This window comes from Herpailurus yagouaroundi, unplaced genomic scaffold (assembly GCF_014898765.1).
Source record: "Herpailurus yagouaroundi ecotype Mexico unplaced genomic scaffold, PumYag 566, whole genome shotgun sequence".
In the NCBI taxonomy this organism is placed as follows: domain Eukaryota; kingdom Metazoa; phylum Chordata; class Mammalia; order Carnivora; family Felidae; genus Herpailurus; species Herpailurus yagouaroundi.
Window position 1 is genome coordinate 2775382 of NW_024412783.1, and position 19461 is coordinate 2794842.

Genomic DNA, 19461 nt, shown 5'->3' on the forward strand with positions numbered 1-19461 from the left:
ATGAACAAGTTTGATGTTGCCAGACAAGAAAAGATGTTTAGGATAATGCTGCTCAAAGGTGATGCAGATCCAGCCTGTTGGGAATTATCATTTTTGTGTAAGTCACACTAACAAATTAATATTTAGTATTTTATTTTTAATTTTGAACTCCAGAAAATCTTCAGTTATACGAAACCCTCTATACAGTTTTAAATATAAAATTTACTATGTTATCTCTCTTACAATCTGAAGCAATAAAGTGAAGGATAGTTTAATCATATTAAAATTTTTGTACTAATTTATCAATAGTCAAATAAATGACTTAGGGGTTCCTATTTTATTTTTTACAGAAAACATTGATTAATCTTCCCAGTATCCTGGGGAAGAAGACTTATAATTTTAATACTCACTAATGGCAACAGGGATCAGAAAAATATAGAAGGGAAAATTTTAGACAGCCTCCTAAATATTCTATGATTACTCTATGAGAAAAAGTAGACAATGTATTTGTGCCTTTAACAGCATTGAAAAGAGAGGAATTTGTGGTTTAAAGTAACAGTATAACAGTTTTAGCACCATTGTAAGTGAAATACTATGGAAACAGAAAAGAGACAAAAAAATCTCTAATGTTGCCAAACCATAGCAAAAATGAAAAAAAAAATTAAAGCATTAAATTTTCACATTGCCACACTAGTCAATGCTCAGTTTTCATTATTCTATTTAATTCCATTGTAGATATTTTAAATGAAGGATAAGTTGATTCCTCATTTTAAATTACTACACTTTGTGTACACCACACAAATTACTACACTACACTTTGTATCTATAGTCAATTTTGTTAGAAATTATCCTTTGGAATCCTATTTGTGTAGGTTTATATACATTCCAATTTGTGGCAAATAGTGTTAGTTGTGTACTACAAAAATAAAAATAGGAATTTATTAAACAAATAAATATTGTCACATCTTGGGAAAATATAAATATGTACCACTCATTTTATTTAATTGACACAATTATTTTATTTTCCACTAAGTACTATAAACATTATTCACACTCTAAATAATCAGTAAGATTATAATGACTGTTTCTATAATTTATTTCACCTAAAATACATAAAGGAAATGTATAGATACCACACATTATTTGAAAACTTAGGATCTATTTATTTCATATTTTATAATATACTTAACCACAAATAGGAATAACATAAGAAACTGCATTTCATAACTAGAAATTCATGTGAATTATTGTAATTATTCTATAAAAATTCATATACCTCTGGGACACCTGACTGACCCAATTGGAGGAGGATGTTACTCTTACTCTGGGGTGGTGAGCTCAAGTCTCATGTTGGATGTACAGATTACTAAAAAATAAAATAAACTGTTAAAAAGAACACATATACTTCTTTTACATAATGCGAGCAAAGTTTAGTGTAAATGACTATATTTTATGCTGTATATGTTTACCTCATCAAAATAAAATAACATCTTTTATTAAAAAATCCCATAAAATAGATACCTGCATATACAACTGCAGTGGAAACAACACAAATGTCCATAGATGGAATGAGTTAATGAGTAAACTGTGTATATGCATGGGAAGGAATATTATTCAGTCTTATAATGGAAGAAAATTCTGACACACGTTACAGCACACACACACATACACACACACACACAATACTATATAATTCTATTTTTCTGAAGAGTAGTACAATTTATAGAGTCAGAAAATAGAATGGCGCTTGCCAGGGGCTGGGGGAAAAAGGAAATAGAAAGTTATTGATTAATGGACACAGAATTTCAGTTTGAGAATATCAGAAGAGACTTGGGGATTAATGTTGTAATGACTGTGTAATAATTTGGCAATACTTAATGCTACAGAGTAGAGTGCTATTTGGTTTTGGTAGTACAGACATTTTAACAATATTTGTTCTTCCAATCCATGAACATGGAATGTGTGTCATTTTTTGGTGTTTGTGTCCTTTTCAATTTCCTTCATCATTGTTTCATAGTTTTCTGAGTACAAGTATTTCACTTCTTTGGTTAGGTTTATTCCTAAGCATGTTTTGAGTGCAATTGTAAATGAAATTGTTTTCTTAATTTATATTTTTATTACCTAATTGTTTGTGTATAGAATTTCAATGAATTTCTTTACATTGATCTTATATCCTGCAACTTTACTGAATTCATTTGTAAGTTCCTGTGGTTCGTTTCTTTCTTTTGGTTTTCTATATATAGTATTATGCCATCTACAAATAGTGAAAATTTTACTTCTTCCTTATAATTTGATTTATTTTATTTTTGTTGTTGTTGTTGTTATTGTCTAATTATTCTGGATGGGACTTCCAGTACTATGTTGAATAAAAGCAGTGAGAGTGGACCTCCCTGTGTTGTGCCTGACTGAAGAGGAAAAGCTCTCAGCTTTTCTCCACTGAGTAAAATATCCACTGTGAGTTTTTCATGTATGGCCTTTATTATGTTGAGGTATGTTCCCTCCAAATCTACTTTCTTAAGGGTTTTTACATTGAATGGATGTTGCACTTTGTCAAAATTTTTTTCTGAATCTATTGTAATAATCATATGGTTTTTATTCTTTCTCTCATTGATGTACTGTATCACATTAATTTGTGGATAATGATCCATACTTGTGTCCTGAAAATAAGTCCCAATGATCATGATGAATTATTTTATTAATGTATTGTTGATTCCTTTTGCTATAATTTTTTTAGGATTTTTGCATCCATTTTCATTACTGATATTGACCTGTGGTTCTCTCTTTTTGTTGTGTCTTTATCCGGTTTTGGTATCAGGGTGATACTGGCCTCAAATAATGAATTTGAAATTTTTCCTTCTTCTATTTTTTGGATGTTTTGATTGCTATAGATATCACTAATCCTTCTTTAAATGTTTTGTAGAAATCACCTGTGAAGTCATCTTGTCTGGGACTTTTTTTGTTGATGTTGGTAGTATTATCTCCTTGCTGGTAATTAGTCTATATAAATTTTCTAATTTTGGTATGTTATAGTATTATAGAAATTTATACATTTCTTCTAGTTTGTCTAATTTGTTGGCATATACTCGTTCATAATATTCTCTTACAATTGTTCATTTTTCTGTGATGTTGGTTGCTATTTCTCCTTTTTTATTAGTGATTTTGTTCATTTGAATCCTCTCTCTCTGTATCTGTCTTTCTCTCTGTTTCTCTCTCTCTCTCTCTTTTATGAGTCTGGATAGAGGTTTAGCAATCTTGTTGATCACTCCAAAGAACGAGCTTCTGGTTTCACTGAGCTATCTGTTCTATTTTTTCTTGTTTCTATATCTTTTATTTCTACTCTATTCTTTATTATTTCCTTCCTCCTGCTGGTTCGATGTTTTTATATATTCTTCCCTTCCTAGCTCCTTTACATGTAAGGTGAAGTTATTTATTTGAGATTTTTCTTGCTTCTTATTCTTATTTTTTTAATTTAAATCCAAGTAGCTAACATATAGTGTAAAAATGATTTCAGAAATATAATTTAGTAATTCATCAATCCCGTATAACACCCAGTGCTCATCCCAACAAGTGTGCTCCTTAATGTCAATTTTCTATTTAGTCCATCCCCCCGCTGAACACCCCAACAGCAACTCTCAGTGTGTTCTCCTTATTTAAAAGTCATTTACAGTTTGTTTCCCTCTCTGTTTTTATCTTATTCTTGCTTCCATTCCCCTATGTTCATCTGCTTTGTTTCTTAAATTTCATATATGATTGAAATTATATGATAAGCAATACAGCATATTATAAATTGTGTGGTTTATATCCCCAGGAAGCAGAGATTCTTGTCCTTCTGTTGTGATAACCTGATCAATGTCATAAGATACTTACCCACCCAGGCATTCAACTTTGCCTTCAAAGATAAATACAAGCAGATCTTCCTGGGTAGTGTGGACAAGAAAACCAGTTTGGTTCACTTTGCAGTGAATCTGTCATCAGTTGGTGTCACTGGAGCCATACCCTTGTGTTTTGTGTATCCTCTTGATATTGTCTGTTCCCCTCTAGAAATTTATGCGGGAAAAATTGGAGCTGAAAGGGAATCCAGAGGCCTTGGTGACTGCCTGGTTAAGATCTATAGATCTGATGGGATGGAGGGTATGTACCAAGGCTTTAATGTATCGGTTCAAGGTATTGTCATCTACCAAGCTGCCTACTTTGGTATCTATGACACTACACAGGGAATGATCACAGATCCTAAGAATACACACATCTTCATCAGTTAGATTATTCCACAGTATGTACATTGGTTGCTGGGTTGATATCTTATCCATTTGACAGGTTTGTCGCTGAATGATGATGCATTCAGAGCACAAAGAAACTGATATCATGTACACAGGAATGCTTGACTGCTGGAGGAAGATTTCTAATGATGAAGGAACAAAAACTTTTTTAAAGGGTGCATGGTCCAATGTTTTCAGAGGCATGGGTGGCGCTTTGTGCTTGTCTTGTGTGATTATATCAATAAGTTCCCATAAGTTATTTCCTAATCACGCCCCCTCCTGTGAATAGGTATACTGTATTATATAACATATCTTGAGCATACTTGACAGACTGTTGAGTGCTATTTGTCAATAACAAGTATTTACAGGTTGAAAATGGGAAGCATTAAGGGTTGCCTGTGTGGCTCAGCTGGTTAAGCATCTGAATCTTAATTTCCACTCAGGTCATTACTTATGGTTCATGAGATCAAGCCTCATATTGGGCTCTAAACTGTAATCATGGAGCCTGCTTGGGATCCTCTCTCTCTCTCTCTCTCTCCCTCTCTCTCTCTCTCCCCTCCCCCTCCCATGCTCTTTCTCTCTCCCTCCCTCCTTCCCTCCCTCTCTGTCTCTCTCATATTAAACAAATAAATAATAAATAAACAAATAATCCAGGTTAAAAATGAGCAGAATACATGAGTAGACATTTTTACAAATACATACAGATGGCCAACAGACACATGAAAAGATGTCCAATTCACTAATCATCAGGGAAATACAAATCAATGATTAAATGTCACCACACACCTGTGAGAATGCATAAATTAACAACACAGGAAACAACAGGTGTTGGGGAAGATGCAGAGAAAGGGGAACCCTCTTATACTGTTGGTGGGAATGAAAACTGGTGTATCCACTCTGGAAAAAAGTATGGGGTTTCCTCAAAAAGTTAAAAATAGAACTACCTATGATACAGCATTGCACTACTAGTTATTTACCCAAAGGATACAACAATATCAATTTGAAGTGCTCTGATATAGAGACCAGGGTCCCCCCTGGCTTGCACACACTTGAGCTTTATGCAGTACATTATCTGCATAGACAGTCCAAGTACCACAAAGGCCTGTACCCACTTTGGCCACAGCTGTGTTTCTGTGTGTAGAAATCTGGGATCCCCTTGGCTTAAACCCACATCACCTTCAGGTGTTCTACCACAGTTCTCACTATATATAAAGACCTGGAATCCCCTGGCTTTAACCCACTTCAGCCACAACTCACCTGACTGAGAACCCTTTGTGTAGCAAACATCAGTACCATTCCAGTCCACATTGATCTCAGCTTCAGCCATTCCACCAGGATGACCTCAGTATGGAAAGCTCCATTACTTTCAACTCTGGCCAGCCATATCTCCACACAACCAGCAAAAGTCACCAAGCACACACAATCTAAACATGGGATGACCATAAACAAGACCATTCCTTCAGTTGTAGGAGAAATACCTCTTCTGTATAACCCAGAGGGAGGGGGGAAACCAGAAAGTCAGGCAAAATGGTGAGACAAAGAGATATGGTCCATATTAAAGACCAAATCAATATATATATACATATATTTATATATGTACAATCCATCTATGGTCATAATATAAATAATAAATTATATATGATAGATGATTATATATAAAACTATATATATATATATATAACTATTTCCAGATCACTGGTCCATTCTTCTGAATCCTCTAATCTATTGTTGATTCCCTCTATTAATTTCTATAATTTCAATTGTTGTATTCTTGAACTCTGATTGGTTCTTTTTAATATATTTTTAATCTTTATTTTAACTTCTCAATGTGTTCTCAACACTTCTTTATAGCCCAGTGAGCATCTTTATGATCATTATTTTAAACTCTTTATTACACAAATTATCTCCATTTCATTTCTTTTATCTTGGTCTTGGACAGTTGTGACTGAAGTGGGTGCAAGTCAGGGGATCACAGGTCTTTATATACAGTGGGCACTGTGGCAAAATATCTAAGCTGATGTGGGTTTAGGCCAAGGGGGTCCCATATCTCTACACACAGAAAGCACACTGGAAGGACAGCTGAAGCTGAAGTGGGCCCAGGCTTTTGTTGTTCCTGGACTGTCTATGTAGAGAATGTCATGGCAGGACAGCTGAAGGTGAAGTGTGTGTAAGCCAGGGGAACCCTAGTCTCTATGTCAGAGGGTTTCTTGGCAGATATATGAGACTGAAGTGGGTATAAGCTTGCATGTTTTAAGACTCTCCACCAAGAGGGTGCCCTTGTGGGTTGACTACAGCTGAAGTATGGAATAGTCTGGGAGTCCTGGGGTGCGCCAAACAAGGGACACACTGGACAGGCAATTAAAGATGATGTGGGCACAGGTTTCACAGGTTGGTGAAGCCCCTGGACTCTCCATGCAATTGATGCTCTGGAAGAATATCTGAAGTTTAAGTGGGTACAATGTGGTGTGACCTGGGATTCTTCACACTGATGGAACCATGACAAGACAGGTAAAGCTGAAGTGGGTGTAAGCCAGTATCTCTGGAGTGTTCCCAACGGGGATACTCTGTTGGGGTGACTTGAGCCAAAGCAGGTGAGACCCCAGAATGCTCTGAACAAGGATTACCCCAGTAAGCCAGCTGAAGCTAAAGTGATCCAGGCCTGGAGTTTTCCAGGGTGCTTTACACCTGCATTACCTTGGCAAAATGGCTGGAGCTATAGTGAATGATTACCAGAGGTGTCCCAGGAAGCACCACCCTAGGGCTACCTTGGTGGAATTTCTGGGGCTATCGTGGGTTCTTGGTCTGGAGCTCACTGAGACAATAGGTCAGCTATGGCATACAGACCTTTCTCCAATCTATGTTTTCAAGATAAAAAAGGAACATAAACCATGGCACTCAACAGTCCCTAGGATTCAGAGAGAGTTCTAGCAGCTGCTCTGCCACGTGGCATAATTCTACTGCTTAATCTATTTTATACTACTTGCTGCTTTAAACTGGGGCTTTTTCCCTGTGCCCCAGGGTAGGCAAATCTGTTCATAATCCTTCAGTACCATCCTTCTCCACTGCAGTTCACAGCATCTGGGGTGTGACAGGTTTCCCTTGGTGTCTCTGTTTCTCATGCCATTTTATCCTTTAATCTCTCTTACCTTTTGTTGTCTAGAAGTTTTACAGTCACTCCTCAATTCTTCTTCTGGAGGAATTACAGTGTTGATAGGTGTTGATTTTATGTGTTCATAAAGGAGATGAATTAAGGATCTTCTGACATTGCCATCATGGACTGGACTTCTTCAGTGTTCTTTTTATAGTTTGGATATTAACCTGCTATCAGGTAGAGTTGCAAATACCATCTCCTATTTTATCAGTTACCTTCTAATTTTGTTGGTTCTTTTCCTACATAAAAGTTTTTACTTACATGCAGTACCATTTTATTTATTTTTCATTTGTTGTTTGTGTTTTTAGTGTCATATACAAAGAATCATTGCCAAGATTAAGGGCAAGTATATATTTTTTCCTTTTTTTTCTAAGACATGGTTTGAGATTTTGTTTAAATCTGAAAACAATTTTGTGCTAATTCTCATAAGAAGTGTAAAATAAGCGTCCAAAGTTTTTGTTTTTGTTTTTGTTTTAATGCATGTAGATACCTGGTTTTCCCAACACAATTATTGAAGAATATATTCTTTCACTGTTGAGCATTCTTGGTTCACATGTCAAATATTAGTTGAACACATATGCAAAGTTCATATCTGGGCTCTCAATTCCATTTTATTGGTCAATATGTCTATTTTTATGCAAATATCATACTGTTGTTTTTAGTATAGATTTGTAGTAGTTAGAAACTAACAACTGCAATCCATTCAATATTGTTCTTTCTCAGAAATGCTTGGGTTATTTGGGGGTTTTGGTTCCACACAAATTTTAGGTTCATTTTTTCATTCTTTTGCTTTGTTTAATTTCTGTGAATGAGGGCTTTAAAATTGTGATGGAGATTACATTAAATTTACAGTGATATTAGATACTATGGATATTGTATGAATATTAATTTTTCTGATTCATGAAAATGGGTATGTTTTCATTTCACTGTGCCTCCTTAAATTTCTTTTTTTTCATTAATAGAAAATTTAGTTTGATAATATACAGTGTAATTTAGTTTCCGTGGTAGGGTTGTTTTCATCACTTACATGCAACACCTAACGTTCATCAAAACAAATGCCTTCATTAAATACCATCACTCATCTAGCCCAGCTCCCATCCACCTCCCTCCAACAACCCTCAATTTGTTTCCCTCTCTGCTCCTCCACCCCCTACTTCCCATTTGTTCATAAGTTTTGTTTCCTAAATTCCACATATGAGTGAAATGATATGGTATTTGTCTTTTTATGTTCGACTTATTTCACTTAACATAATACATTATAGTCCCATCGAAGGCATTGCAAATGCAATATTTCATTATTTTTGATGGCTAAGTAATATTCCACTGTATATACATATACCACATCTTTATCCACTCATCAGTTGAAGGGCATTTGGGGTCTCTCCATAGTTTGGCTGTTGTTGATAATGCAATGCTGCTAGAATCATTGGGATGCATGTACCCATTAGATATTATAGATTTGTTTCCATTAGGTAAATATCTAATACTGTGATGGCTGTATCGTAGAGTAATTCTATTTTTCAGTTTTTTGAGGAATCTCTGTACTGTTCTCCAGGGTGGCTGTACCAATTTACATTCCCACCAACAGTGCAAGAGTGTTCCTCTTTCTCCATATCCTCATTAACACCTGTTATTTCTTGTGTTATTAATTTTAACCATTCTGACAGGTGTAATGTGGTATCTCATCATGGTTTTGATTTGTATTTCACTGATGGCACATCTTTTCATGTGCCTATTATCCATCTGTACTTCTTCTTTGGAAAAAATGTCTATTCATGTCCTCTGCCTATTTCTTTTTTATTTATTTTTTTAATATTTATTCATTTTTGAGAGAAGGAGAGAGACAGAGTGTGAGAGGGAGAGGGCTGAGATAGAGGGAGATACAGAATCTGAAGCAGGCTCCCAGCTCTGAGCTGTCACCACAGAGCCCAATGCTGGGCTTGAACCCATGAACTGTGAGATCATGACCTGAGACTAAGTTGATGCTTAACCAACTGAGCCACTCAGGTGCCCCTGCCTATTTCTTAACTGGATTTTTCTTCTTTATTTTTTTTTCTTGGTTTGTTTTTGTTTTTGTTATTGACTTTGATAAGTTCTTTATATATTCTGGATACTAATCCTTTATCAGATATGTCGTTTGCAAATATAACTTCTCATTCCCTGGGCTACCTTTTAGCTTTGTTGTTTCCTTCATTGTATAGAAGATTTTTATTTTGATGAAGTCCCAATAGTTTATGTTTGCTTTTGTTTCCTGTGTCTTCAGTGATGTGTCTAGTAAAAAGTTGCTGTAGTCAAGGTCAAAGAACTTACTACCTGTTTTCTCCTCTAGAATTTTGATGATATCCTATCTTGCATTTAGGCCTTTCATCCATTTTGTATATATTTTTGTGTATAGAGAAAGGAAAAGCACTGGGTGTTATATGTAAGTGATAAAACACTGAGTTCTACTCATTAAACCAATACTACACAGGGATGTTAACTAACCTGAGTTTAAAAGAATAAATGAAAAGAAAAGAGAGAGAGAGAGAGAGAGAGAGAGAGAGAGAGAGAGAGAGAGAAAGTAGTCCAGTTTCTGCAAGTCCAGTTTTCCCAACACCATTTGTTGAAGAGACTGTGTTTTTCCCATTGAATATTCTTTCTGGCTTTTCCCAACATTAGTTGAGCATATACTTGTGTGTCCATTTATGGGCTTTCTATTGTGTTTCATTGATATCTGTGTCTGTTTTGATGCCTGTACCATACTGTTTTGTTACTACAGCTTTGTAATATAACTTTAAGTCTGGAATTGTTATGTCTCCAAATTTGCTTTCCTTTTTCAAGGTGACTTTGGGTATTTGGGTCTTGGTAGCTCCTCAAAAATTTCAGGATTGTTTGTTCTTAGCTCTGGTTAAAGTGCCATTTGTATTTTTATAGGGATTGCGTTAAATGTGTCAATTGCTTTGGGTAGTGTAGATATTTTAGCAATGTTTTTCTTCCTAATCCATAAGCATGGAATGCTTTTCCATTTTTTGTGTCCTCTTCAGTTTCTTTCATAGTTTTCAGAGTATAGCTCTTTTATCTCTTTAATGAAGTGTATTTCTAGGTATCTTATGATTTTCAATGCAATTTCAAATGGGATAAATTATTTGACTTCTTTTTCTACTGCTGCTTTATTGTTGTATAGAAATGCAACAGATTTCTGCATCTTGATTTTATATCTTCGACTGTGCTGAATTCATGTATTAACTCTAGCAGATTTTTGGTGGAGTGTTTTCATTTTCTATATATAGTATCATGTCCTCTGAAAATAGTGAATGCTTGACTTATTTCTTACTTGCTGGAAGCCAAGCTATCCCAGCCTGAATGGCAGGGCCCGGGCTGTGGACGGATTGGTGACTGCAGGGTGGCCCATAGACAGTGAAGCTTCTTGTACTCCTGCTTTTTTTGCCTTAAAAGTACCTGGGGTATTGTCTGTTGTGGAATTGCCCTCGGCAGGCCCCCTGGGAAAAAACCATTAGGAAGAAAATAAGGTTCCACAAGAAATCGTGCGGCCTTACGTTTAGCCCTTGCCATTCCCAATGGAGACTCCTCTACTTGCAGGAGTCTCATGCATTTGCCAGCAAAGGCAGCCAACGAAGGAGAGACATATGGATCCAAAAGCCCCACTCTGGTAACTAAGGAGGGTATCTATGGACACAGGTCACTCTGAACCCTAGGCCCACTTGGCCCCCAGGAGGCATTCCAGATAATGATTGAACCTAGTTGGTTAAAGTACAGAATGGTTCATTGGTTCCTAGGTGCATTGTCTCTCTGAGAATGTATAAGACGTGGGTTTCTAAGGCCCTCTTGGCCCCCCTCCTGGCACCTCGGACCCAGGCAAACACTTTTGTTCTCCAAAACCATGATGGTTCAGGGAAACAACTAAGAGGTCATGTCCCTGTAACTGTTCCACTTGAGGTGTTAAGACATAAATGACCTTTCATGAAACAGCAAAGCAAATACTTTATAAATTATAGATAAACATAGATACATAATAAAAACAATAAAAGAAATTAATCAATAAGCAAACGGCAGGAGGGAACATTATGACACAACAATCATGTTATTCCTTATTGGGTGATTATACAAAGGAACAATTTTAGAATTGGGTAATGTTAGAAAAACATAGATGACGTATGTAACAAGGAAATCACTAGCATATATAATGCCACGTTTCCTACAATAAATGGTCCAGTTCAACACACTGTTGTTGTCAGTGTCCATTTTTATTTTAGTTTTCTTTTTTTTATTTTAGTTTTTTATTTTTATTTTAGTTTTAGTTTTGTTTTATTTTCACTTTTTCACTGATGTCGTTCATCCTTCAGGAACCCCTCGACCTGCTGGAGCTGGACTCTGGTACTTACTGATTTGCATGGTCTTTATTTATTTTTGTTGTTTGCTGAGGCCAAGAGTTCCCATACTATATTGTTTTTTTAATATTTATTTATTTTTGAGACAGAGAGAGACAGAGCATGAATGGGGGAGGGTCAGAGAGAGAGGGAGACATAGAATCTGAAGCAGGCTCCAGGCTCTGAGCTGTCAGCATAGAGCCTGATGCAGGGCTCAAACTCACAGACCTTGAGATCATGACCTGAGCTGAAGTTGGATGCTCAACTGACTGAGCTCCCCAGGCACCCCAACATCCCGTACTATATTAAATAGTAATGGTGAGCATGGACATCCATGTCTCCATCCTACATGTAGGGGAAAAGCTCTCAGCTTTTTCCCCATTGAGGATGATATTAGCTGTATGTTATTTGTACATGGTCTTCATGATGTTGATATATATTCTATCCATCCTTCCTTTGTTGAGGATTTTTATCAAGAATGGATACTATATTTTGTCAAGTGCTTCATCTATTTAAAGAATCTTATTATTCTCATCATTTTTTATGTGGATTATCACATTGATTGTTTTGTGAATGTTTAACCAACTCTGCAGCACAGGAATAAATCCAACTTGATCATGTTGAATAATTATTTCAATGTAGTGTTGAATTAGAATTGCTAGTATTTTGCTGAATATTTTTCTGTCCAGTTTAACCTGGGATGTTGACCTATAATTCTCCTTTTTAGTGGGGTCTTTTAGTGGGGTCTTTTGAAGTCAAGGTAATGTTGGCTTCATAGACTGAGTTTGGAGTTTTTTAGTAGATTTTTATCTTTCGCACTATTTTGAGAATAGCTTTTAACTCTTCCTAAATGTGTGGTAGAATTCTCCTGGGAGTCCATCTGGCCCAGAACCTCTGTTTGAATGGAGATTTGGGATTATTGATCCAATTTCTTAGCACGTTATGATTCTGTTAAAATTTTCTATAACTTTCTATGTCATTATTGGTGGTTTGTAAATTTCTGGGAATTTGTCCATTTCCTGCCAGATTGCCCAGCTTGTTGGCATATATTTTTTCATACTATTTTATTTTAGTTGTTAGTATTTCTGTGCTGTCCTGTTGTGATTGCTTCTCTTTCATTCATCATTTTATCTATTTGGGTCCTTTCTCTATTTTTTTTTATTAGTCTTCTTAAGGGGTTATCAATTTTGTTTATTCTTTCAAAGAACCAGATCTTAGTTTTATTGATCTATTCTACTGTGGGTTTTTTTTTTTGTTTGTTTGTTTTCTTTCTGTCATTTATTTCTGCTCTAATCTTTATTATTTCCCTTCTTATGTTGGCTTTAGCCTTTTTTTGTTGCTCTTTTTCTGGCTCCCTTAGGTTTAAGGTTAGATTGTGTAGTTTGACCTTATTTATTTCTCAAGACAGGCTTGGACTGTACTATAGTTTCCTCGTAGGATTTCCTTTGTTGCAGTCCAAAGGGTTTGGATTTTTGTGTTTAATTTTTATTTGCGTTCATGTATTTTTTTAATTCTTTTTTTTTTTAATTTCCAAGTTAACTGCTTCATTCTTTAGTAGGATGCTCTGTAACCTTTATGTATTTGTGATATTTCCATTTTTTTTCTTGTGATTGACTTCATGTTTTATAGTGCTGTGGTCTGAAAATATTATGCATGATCTCAGTCTTTTGTACTGCTTTAAGTCTAATTTGTGACACAGTATTTGATCTATTTTGGAAAATTTTCCATTTGCACTTGAAAAGAATGTGTATTCTTCCAGTTTAAGATGGAATGTTTTGAATATATCTGTTAAGTCCATCTGGTCTAGTCTTGGACCTTGTTGATTTTCTGTTTAGATGACCTTTCCAGATTTGTAAGTGCACTTTAAAGTCCCTTACTATAGTTGTATTATTATTAATGAGTTTCTTTATGTTTGTTATTAATTGCTTTATATATTTGGGTGCTCTCACATTAGGGCATTAATATTTATAATTGTTAGACCTCATTAACAGATAAACACCTTAGTTATGATAAAATGCCCTTCTTCATCTCTTGTTACAGACTTTTTTTTTTTATGTAGTTTGTCTTGGGATGCCTGGGTGTGTCAGTCAGTTAAGAGTCTGACTTTGGCTAAGGTCATGATCTCATAGTTTGTGGGTTCAAGCCCCACATTGGGCTCTGTGCTGACAGCTCAGAGCCTGGAGCCTGCTTCAGATTCTGTGTCTCCCTCTCTCTCTGCTCTTTCCGTGCTCACACTCTGTCTCTCAAAAATGAATAAATATTTTAAAGTGCTAAATGTAGTTTGACTGATATAAGTGTGGTTACTCCTGCTTTCTTTTGACATCCATTAACATGGTAGAAGGTTCTCCATTCTCTCATTTTTAATCTGCAGGTGACTTTATGTCTAAAATTAGCCTCTTGCAGGGGGTATAAATGGATATTTAAAAAACAAAAAACAAAAACCCATTCTGATACCTTATACATTTTATTGGATAGATATGAATTTAGTGTCATGTATTATCTTTAAAATTGGTATTTCTGGTGATGTTCTCTGGTCCTTTCCAGTTTTTGTTGCTTTGGTCTTTTCTTTTATCCACTCAAGGAGTTCCCTTTGAAATTCCTTGTTTAGTGGTCATGAACTGCTTTAGTTTTTGTTCATGTGGGAAACTCTTTAGTTCTCCTTCTATTCTGAGTGATAGCCTTGCTAGATAAAGAATTTTCCCATTCAGCATGTTGAAAGTATTCTGCTCTACCTGCTTTTTAGCCCACTATGTTTATTTGATTAGAACTTCTGTGAACCTGATCTCTCTTCCTTTATAGGTTAAGGACTTTTTTCCTTTTCTGATTTAAGGATCCTTCCCTTGTCTGTGTTTTTGTGAATGTGACTATGAGATGCTTTGGCCACGATTGGCTTTTCTTGAATTTAATGGTTGTTCTCTGTGTTTCTTGGATTTGGTGTCTGTTTCATTCCCCAGATTAATAAGTTTATAGGTCTCATTTTTTTTTTAATAAACCTTTGCCCCTCTTTCTTTATTTTCGTCTTCTAGAACTCCTATGATATATTATTATATTTTAATGTCACAGATTTTGCAAGTATGACTTTGGTTTAAGCTTTATTATTTTCCATAATTTTATCTTCTATATCACTGATTTGCTCCCCTGCTTCATCCATCCTCATTATTATAGCATTCATTTAGGATTGCATCTTGGTTATAGCATTTAAAAAATAATATTTATTTATTTTTGAGAGACAGAGAGACAGAGTACAAATGGGAGAGGAGCAGAGAGGGAGACACAGAATCCAAAGCAAGTTCCAGGCACTGAGCTGTCAGCACAGAGCCTGATGTAGGATTCAAACCCACAAAACATGAGATCATGACCTGAGCTGAAGTTGGAGGCTTAACTGACTGAGCCACCCAGACACTCCTCAGTTACATTTTTAATTTTGGCCTGTCTAGGTTTTATTCTTTTATCGCTGCAGTATGCTTTCTTCAAGCCCAACTAACATCCTTATAACTATTGTTTTAAATTCTATTTCAGACAACTTACTTACATCTGTATTGATTAAGGCCCTGGACGTCATTTCCTCCTGTTCTTTGTTTTGCGATAATTCCTCTCTCTTGTCATGTTGAATAAAAAGAAAAAAAAGAAAAATAATGAAATTAAAATAACAAATTGAAGATAAATAAAAAATAAAAAATATATAAGGGGAGCTAGATTCTAAGTGTGTGTTTGGTTACAAGAAAATTGATAGAAAAAAAGGTAGAAAGAAAGAAAAAATGAAAAAAAATTATACTTTTCAAATTAAAAAATATATAAAAATTGGAAAATCCTCCTTATGAATCAATCAATCAAACAAAACAAAAACAAAGAGAAAAACAAAACAAGAAAACACACAAATAAACAAACAAAAAACCGCAAAGAATGGTAGACCTTTTTTTCCCCCTGGAGCAGAAGCTTTGCAGTTCTCTATGATCCATAGACTTGGTGTGGGCAGTGGGTTCATGCTGGTCTTTTGGGAGTGGAGCCTACTGCTCTTATTCGCAGGTGCAGTTGCAGTAGTGGAGATGTACCTACAGGGTGCAGGGTATGAGGACCTTGGTGTAGCAGCTCAGTTCTCCTCTTGGTATCTCTGTTTAGCTCACTGAGGTAGTGTGTGCAGAGGAAAAATGGCTCCATCCTGTTATCTCATCTAGGGAGCAGGAAATGCATGCCACCCCACTTTAGTTAGGCTTCAGAGACTCACATACTGTGACTCCTTTTTCCCTGGTTTCCAGCAGATCCCTGACTTTACCTTGTCTGTGTCTGAGCTGTCCACCTGCCAACTGGTGCAGCACTCCTGTGTTTTACCTCAGGAGAGTGTGTGTTTCAAAACCCCACGATTCAGAGACTCCTGCAACTGGTACTGAACTGTTTTTTTTGAGGGGGAGTCACCCTGCATTTTGACCAGTCCTGGCTTTTCACAAAAGACAGCCATATGACTGAATACTTGATCAGAATTTATGGTAAATTGCAACACACAGCCAGAACCAGGGATTACTGGCATCTGTGACTTTGGTCCTATAGTGGTTAGTGGCATAGTTCTATAGTGCCTGCAGGCTTCTTTGTGGACAGGCTGTATCACCTCTCCTAAATGCACTCCAAGCAAGGGAATCTCTTCTTCTTTTTTGACCCTGGGGATCCTTTGGCTGCCTGCTGATAGGACTCCTCTCTACTCTCCCACCAGAGTACTACTCAGCTCCCCAAGCATGAACCTGGCAATGTTACAGGCTATTAAAACTGATACTCAGCACTCTGGCATTTATACAAAACTGATGGTATTGTAACCCTCTTCTTTTTCCCCATCGAAGGTTTTGACGACTAGTTATCTTGTGCCCTCACCTGTGCATGTTTTCATTCTTTTCTCCCTATGTTTTTTCTCTGTCTCTTCCTTCTCTCTCACTATTCCCACCTCAACCAGTGTTCCCTCCTTTGGGAAGCCCCTACAGCTCTTTTCTCCCATAAAGTCTATGCAGTTCTTATATTCCACAGGTCACTTTTCTGGTTTGTCGATGCACAGCTTTGTTCTCTGAGACTTCTAATCCATTTCTTGGGTGTACAGAATTATTTGATATTTGTTTAGCTGTTTTTGAGGGAAGAGGCAAACTTAGGGTTGTCCTAGTCTTCCACCATCATATCTCCAACTCAATAATTAGTTTAAATGTAAATGGTCTGTATGTTCTAATCAAAAGACAGGATGGCGGAATGGATAAAAAACAAGACACATCTGTATGTGACCTACAAGATAAAATTCTTTAGATCTAAAGAAACCTAAAGACGGAAAATGAAATAATTGAAAAAACGTTACCATATAAATAGAAATTTTAAAAATGCCATGGTAGTGATCATTATATTAGACAAAAGAGCTTACAAAATATTATAAAAATGGAAAAAGAATGTCATTACATAATAATATAGTGGCCAATCAAACCAAAGGATATTAAAATTTTAAATATATGTGAACTTAGCATTGAAGTACCTCAATACACAAAGCAAACATTAGCAGACATAAATTGAGAAATTTATAGTAATACAAAGTAGTAGTTGACTTTAACACCCCACTTACATAAGTGGATAGATTACCTAGGTAGAAAATTAATAAGGAAACAGTGTCATTGAAGGACACATTAGATCAGAAAAACTTAACAGATATGTACAGATTATTCTCTCCAAAAACAATAGAAGGCATATTTTTAAGTGCACAAAAAACATTCTTAAGGATAGACCACATATTAGACTATAGAACAAGCCTCAATAAATGTTAAAAGGTTGAAATCATATTATGCATTTATTTTAACAATAAACGAGTGAAACTAGAAATCAATCATGAGGAAAAAAATGGAATGAAAATAAGAACACATGAATGTTAAATAAGTTCCTAAATAGCCAATGGCTCAAAAAGAAATCAATGAATTTTAAAAATAATGCATGGAGATACATGAAAATGAAAGCATGATGTTCAAAACTTTGAAGAGAGCACATAAGGCATTCTAAGAAAGAAATTTATAGTGGTAAAGCATACCTCAAGAAAAATCTCGAATATATAACCTTACACCTAAAAGAACTAGAAAAAGAAAAACACAAACAAAATCCAAGGTCAGTACAAGGAAAAAAATAAATTACAGAACAGAAATGAATTTTTTATAAAAATCAATGAAAACAAAAGCTTGTTCTTTGAAATGAAAAACAAAATTGTTAATACTTTAATCACATCCATCAGAGAGAGAGAGACAGAGACAGAAAGAAAGAGAATAGAAATAAATAAAATCAGAAACTAAAGCTAAGAAATAACAACACCACAGAAATACAAAGAATTCAAAGAGACTGCTAGGAAATAGCATATGGAAACGCATTTGATAACCCAAACTAAATGGATAAATCCCTTTAAAAAAGGTACAATCGGGGCGCCTGGGTGGCGCAGTCGGTTGAGCGTCCGACTTCAGCCAGGTCACGATCTTGCGGTCCGTGAGTTCGAGCCCCGCGTCAGGTTCTGGGCTGACAGCCCAGAGGGGCTGGAATGCATGAGTTCTGACAGCCACTGGGACTTAACATCTAGAATGTTATAAGTCAACAACTCTTCTCAGAGAACAGGAGGGCAAAAGGACACTAGGAGGGAGAGGTGTTGAACCCTGGAAGACAAAGTTCAGCTCATCAGGGAACAAAGGCACTGGCCAGCGCCATCTCCCTCTCCCATCCTGCAGCCAAAATTCCAAAAGAAACCAGTTCCCTCACCAAACGTGCTTGCACTGCGCAAACACCCAAAGCTGTGCTTCTGTGGATCATCTCTCTTAATGGTCTGCCTCCCTCCCAGTGCAGCAGGGCCCCTCCTGCTGGGGACACCTATGGCAAAGTGAGCTAACCCTGCCCCGCCCACTCCTGTGCATATTGTAGATCCACCCCAGCTAATATGCCAGATCCCATCAAAACAGAACCACAAGCCTGGCTGTGTACAAGTAGCCCAGACAGGGGCCACACCACTCCACAGTTGAGCCCTGCCCCTGGGAGAGGGGAAGATAAGGTACACATCACTGCCTGTGGCCCCAGCAGTGGGCTGGGGACAGACATCAGGTCTGAGTGCGGCCCATCCACCAACACAAGTTACTCCAGACAGCACAGGGGAAGTGCCCTGCAGTTCCGCGCCACCCCAGGGACTATCCAAAATGACAAAACGGAAGAATTCTCCTCAAAACAAACTCCAGGAAGTAGTGACAGCTAACAAATTCAACAAAAACAATTTAAGCAATATAAAAGAACAAGAATTTAGAAAAATAATCATAAAATTATTCAATGGGCTTGAAAAAAGTATAGAGGACAGCAGAGAATCTATTGCTACAAAGATCAAGGACTAAGAAATAGTCAGGGGAGCTTAAAAATGCTATACGAGGTGCAAAATAAAATGGGGGTGACCATAGCTCAGATTGAAGAGACAGAGGAGAGAATAGGTGAATTAGAAGATAAAACTATGGAAAAAGAGGAAGCTGAGAAAAAGAGAGATAAAAAAATCCAGGAGTATGTGGGGAGAATTACAGAACTAAATGATGCAATCAAATGGACAATATCCACATAATAGGGATTCCAAAAAGGAAGAGAGAGATAAAGGGGCTGAAGGTGTACTTGAACAAATCATAGCTGAGAACTTCCCTAATCTGGGGAAGGAAAAAGGCATTGAAATCCAAGAGTCACAGAGAAC

At 36.4% G+C, this 19461-nt stretch overlaps 1 pseudogene; it reads left to right on the plus strand.

The window, feature by feature from the left end:
• Positions 1 to 4490, plus strand: LOC121023599 (ADP/ATP translocase 2-like; annotated as a pseudogene).
• Positions 4491 to 19461: the final 14971 nt, after the last annotated feature.